The 5,703-nt window shown below is 40.1% G+C and overlaps 1 pseudogene; it reads left to right on the top strand.

Annotated features, from left to right (window-relative positions):
- Positions 1-4,741: 4,741 nt before the first annotated feature.
- Positions 4,742-5,461, top strand: LOC119814147 (annotated as a pseudogene).
- The last annotated feature ends 242 nt before the right edge of the window (positions 5,462-5,703 follow it).

Below are 5,703 nucleotides of genomic sequence, written 5' to 3'. Positions count from 1 at the left end.
ATGTTTCACCATGTGGTTTGGTACCTTTTCTTAGTGAGTCATTTTCATCTTTTTTCTCTACATCTGGCTGGTGATTGACTCTATGCCTTTCCTCTTCCCAGAATTCTCTTAGTCTCATCGTCCTACCTATACTTCCTACCAGCTACTGGCCAATCAGTGTTTTATTAAACTAACCCAATGACAAATCTTTACAGTATACAAGAACATTATCTCACAGCATTTCCCCCGTTTCTTTTTTCAAAACAAGAACTCTGAATCTACTTTCCTTTCTTTAGATTTTTTCCTGACCAGTATCTATAACAATTTGTAACCAACACTCAAAACAAAGACAAACAATAGTAATATGCACTTGTAATCTCAGCATGTAAAAAAGTTGAGGCAGGAAGACCAAGAGTTTTAGGCCAGCCTGGGCTATATAGAAAGAGCCTCTCTAAAAAAGCAGCAACAAAGCAATCAGTTCACAGAATTTTCAACCAGCTCACAGGATATACCAAAAGTTGATATACCATCAGTAGAGACAGTTCAAGTAAAAGATGTTAGAATTTCCCTTTAGAGACGATAGCATATTACAGAGGTAACCCAAATCTACAGAAATTTGTAAAGAAAAATTAAGTTCAGCATTCTTTTGAATATAAACTAAATATTTTGCTTGTATAACTTTACGAAAGCAAAAGGATATCACTGAGTAAAAATTGTCAACTGGCTGCTCTCTATAAGATCTGCTAGATTAAACTTATGAACAGACACAATTCTCAGAGAAAATTACTTTCCTTTCCCCATGCTTTCTACATATAGGGAAACACAAATTCTGCCTAAATTACTACATGTTCCCTGACAAATCCACAACATGTTACAGTGTAGCAAGAAAATCAAGAGAAGGAAAAGTAGCAGTGTATTTGAATCTGTGCTTTCTCACCCATATGTTGCTGAAGAGTCCAAGAAGAGTTTGCACAAGCAGAGATCATCTTCTAAACAGGTGGTAGAAGTCTTTATCAATTACAAAATACCAAAGTAAAAATAAGGACACCATTGCTGACCGTGTCAACCCTGTATTAACAAATTAACAGGCCATCAAAATCAAAATATTAACACATCTAGGGCTAGTTCTAAAAACAAATATCACACTCCTTTTTTTTTTTACAAGAACTTAATGATGAAGATGAACAAAAACTAGACCACAGAAAGTATCCATAAAGCTAGGGCCAGTTCAATAGACATTAATAATCTAGGGTACTCCTAGAAATGGACTAGACTCTGTGCACAGTTCTCTAAGGGGCCTCATGAGGCATCTCTACCCTCATGAAGAGCAGGCACTTTCTTCCACATTGGAAAAAGCACCAGTGTCTTGGATGAGTTTGCCATTACCTCCTCCCAGCTAAGCTCTCATGCCAAATGTAGTTCTGCCATCCCTATAGACAGAGAATCATATAAAAGGATAAAGCTCAAATATTTCCATTCACCACTGAGCTGAATATACAGGAATGATATCACCCCAATGCTCCAGCCCTAGCTTCCATACCGTTCCCAGGGATTGTACAGCTGTTCTAAGAACTTTCCTCATTAAAGATTCAGTCCTAAAGGGTGACCAAATATAAATTCAGCTTTAAGAATGGAAATATGAATTCCAACTAAGTTACTCTTCTCTTCTTTTGAAACACAAAATTCCCAACCAGTTTGTCCAGAAGAGCTTTCCCCAAGTGTTAGAAATACTTGAAAATTAATGAGTAGAACAGTAATTTCAAATAAGTCCCAATTTCTAAAATACCTGTGCTACTTAAATGTTGAAATTCTTTAAGGCATAGCTATCTTACATAATACATAACTATTTCTGCAGACTTTATAGAAATAATAACCAAGAAGAGAATAAGCACACTTTTAAAAAGTCTACAATATAGGCTGGGAGGTGGTGGTGCACACCTTTAATCCCAACACTCAGGAAATAGAAGAAGGCCCGTCTCTCAGTTTGTGGCCAGTATGGTCTACAAAGAGAGTTCCAAGACAGGCTCCAAAGCTATACAGAGAAACCCTGTCTTGAATAACCAAAAATGTCTACAACATATTAATTACTGATGATTAATAGATGATGATTAATAGAACAGTATTGTATCTTCCAGGAGATCTCACATCATTATACACATGAAATTCAGTCAAAACTTTAAGAAAACTCAAAATCCTACCAAAATTACTTATGTAAGTCTCAACTAGACAGCCTCACGTCCTTTGAAGAAAACAGCTCTGTTGCATTACTGTTAGGTCTCAAACCAGACCTAGGTGCCTATTCAACATATAAAAGCAGACTCTGTCTGCCAGTCTCTCAGCATTGCCATGACCTGTTAAAGAGACATCCTGGCTGGTATAGCACTCCACCTATCCTAAACTTTTCAGGCCAGGGATTGGGTTATGTCTCTTCCTCTAGCTTCTCTTCACTATATAACCCAGCCATTTTTGTTACACTGATCTCTTGGCTCCTGGTTTACCCCTCTTTCTACTTCTGTCTCTCACCTCTACCTGGGCCTCTGTTCTCCCTTCTATCTCTTTATTAGACCCTCAATTCCTTAGGAACAGTCATGTCCTCCTTTTATTTCCTTTTATTCAATTAATACCAAATAAATTCTTTTCAAGTTCAATTTCTGAAGACATCCAATAGGGAGCAACTGAAGAGAAGACAAAAACAGGAGGCTAGAAGTAAAGTTCAGTTGCAGGTTTCTCAGAAAGCACACTGAGAAAAGGAAGGGGTGGACAGAGGGAAACTTGGGTGTCCTCAGACCTCCTCAAACACATGCACACTAATTAATACACCCCACACAAACACAAAGAAACAGAAGGTAAAGAAAATAATACTCCAAACTTGTCTCAAAACAACTTATTTTCTGTATTTGAAAGTATACATGGAATGACTGAGGAGAGTATAAAAATTGCTTTCCAAATTAAAAAAAAACTTAGGTGTGTCTGTGTATGATAACTTGGGGGAGCTGGATCTCTCCTCTCATGTGGGTCCCAATCATCAGACTTGTAGGCAAAGGTTGAGTCACCTCCCTTAATTCTTAATTCTTTGATATACAAACATATAAGGAAAAACTGAAAACAGCAAAGTTACATAAAAAACTTTAGTTACCAGTGATGTAGGAGGGGCATCTGTCTATGTGTTACTTTCATTAGTTAATAAAGAGGCTGCCTTGGCCTTTTAATAGGGCAGAAAATTAGGTGGGCAGAGTAGACAGAACAGAATGCTGGAAAGAAGACAGTGAGGCAGACACCATAGTTCTCTTCTCCAAGATGGACGTAGGTTAGAATCTTTTCCTGTAAACCACCATCTCGTGGTGCTACACAGATTATTAGAAATGGATTAATCAAGATGTTAGAGTTAGCCAGGAAGAGGCTAGAGATACTGGGCCAGGCAGTGTTTAAATTAATACAGTTTCTGTGATTATTTCAGGTGTTAAGCTAGCCGTGCGGGAGCCAAGTGGGACAAAAAGCAGGCCTCCTTGCCTCATCATTACATCCCAGTTTCAGTAAAATGAAGACTTATCAGGAAATAAAAAATGACAAAACATATTCCAACAATCACGGGGAACACACTTTCATCCCGCTAATGCTTGGGAACTGAGGAAGAAGCTCTGTTGATGGAAGGCTGGACCGCTTGCTACTGGATAATCATAGCCCTTCATGTTGCACCTCTCCAGGTTCTTAAGGGATTCTCCGTTTGGATTCCATTTTGTACGAGTTTGGCCAATAACCTGCAGAAACAAGCTGTGCTTGCAAGGACTTCATAGTTCCCAAGAATTTAAGAAACAAAATTTCCTCTTGATCAACTTAATTCCCTTCTTTTATTTTTCCCTCCCTCACTCCCATTCCTTTTCCCCTTTTCCAAGCTGTTTTCTTTGCAATATGTTACTGGTAATGAGTTGCAGATAATGCAGTCTTAACTTATATTTTTCAAATATTTGAGTTCAAAACTCCTGTATCTAAAGAAATACGGTGGGGTCATTAATAAAGAAAATCTTTCTATCAAAAAAAAAACCCATTTCTGAAGTCTGTTTTTCACCACTGTGGTGTTTCATGTTAGAAATAGACAAAAATATGGTACCTACAAGAAAGAAAACTCAGGTTGTCAGACTTGTTGACAAGTATTTTTAATCTAGTCATCTGTCTCGCCCAGTGAAAACATTTGCAGAGAGTTAAGTTCTATCACAGCTAGCGATCCATAACACTGAGTTCAAGAAAGTCAGTGAAATTTGTAGTATGCTTGTAGCTACTTCTGCAGCATTAAAATGATAGCATCTATGGCCACAGGACTCAGGGATGGGGTTACAAGGAGAACTGGGGATAGAAAGCACCAATCCGTTAGGGATGTATTGTGGATGCTAAAGTAATATTTCTGAACTGATAGATGTTACCATTCCTTAGTGGTCGGGGCACAAAAGAACAAGTAGAATCTGAAAACTGTTCAATCTTTCAAAGTAGATGTCACCAATTTGTTGTCAGGAAGCCATAAATAAATAGACTTAGGAGGGCAGAGGAAGATGGCAGCAGGGGCCAGGTGAGGAGTTTGCAGTCGTGAGGGACTTAGGCACAGGGCTGTGGTCCGGAGGGTGGAGGAGATGGTGCACGAGTGGCACGGGAGTACGACTGAGCTGTGGGAGCTTGTGTGGTGGGTTCTGCATGTGCTGCTCTGCCTTTGCTTCCCCTGGAACTAGATCTGGAGGAGCTGCTGTCCACCATCATCCTAGTACTGCTTGGCTTCATGCTTAGCAAGCCCTGGCCATTGGCAGGAACTGGCATTATCACCTGCACCCTCACTGGGCCCCAAGCTGGCTGCCACCCCACCCAGGCTGTGCTGGTCCTCAGATGGCACGTCCCTGCACAAGCTGCACATGGGCCTCATGGTCACCAGGGAGGACCACGAGCCCAGCTTCTCAGACACCGTGAGCCTCAGTGGTGTGGTGTATGGCCTTAGGGATCTCTACATTAGTGTCTAAGACCACCAAGGCCTATTCAAGAAAAATAATTCCAGATTGATGGATGAAATTTTGAAAAACAACAGGAACTTTTGGGCTGGGATTGTTCCAAATAATCACCAGAATTTGCAAGTAGTAATGACAAAAACGACCAAAGTTTAAATTGCCCTTCAGCATTGAAGGTGCTGTCCCCAGAAGATGGAAAAGCAGATATTCTGAGAGCTGCTCAAGAATTTTTCTCAGCAGTAGAGGACACCAAGAGATTTGGATGTAGATCTGCTAGAGGGCTTACATAGTTCACATGGTTTCCCTGACCTTGAGTTAGTATTGAAGTTTGGTCCTGTGACAGCACCTTAGGCTTCCTTCCCTGGCAAATCAGATTGACTGAGATTGTCTCTCTGCCTCCTCACCTAAACATGAGTTATGAGGATGTTTTCTCCGTCCTTCTTCAGAACGCAGCTTGTGAACAGTGCCTGGGAAAGGAGCAGTTCCTGGTTGTGTAATATGACATCAGGTTTTTGGAGAAAAGGACCCAATTGATTCTGATGTTAACAAAGTACCTATAAAACCTTGTACACACCTTAAAAAGATCTATGAAACCCAGGACCAAGGCCCCCATGATTCAGGCTTTTGTTATCCAAGTGTCCTACAACATAAATGCCAACCTATTGCTCTGAAGGAACAACACACTAAGAAAGTAAGAGGAGGCTGCAGAATATGCTAAACTTTTGGCCAAGAGAATGAA

The sequence above is a fragment of the Arvicola amphibius genome, chromosome 1 (genome assembly GCF_903992535.2).
Source record: "Arvicola amphibius chromosome 1, mArvAmp1.2, whole genome shotgun sequence".
NCBI lineage: Eukaryota > Metazoa > Chordata > Mammalia > Rodentia > Cricetidae > Arvicola > Arvicola amphibius.
This window is presented reverse-complemented; position numbering and strand designations above follow the sequence as displayed.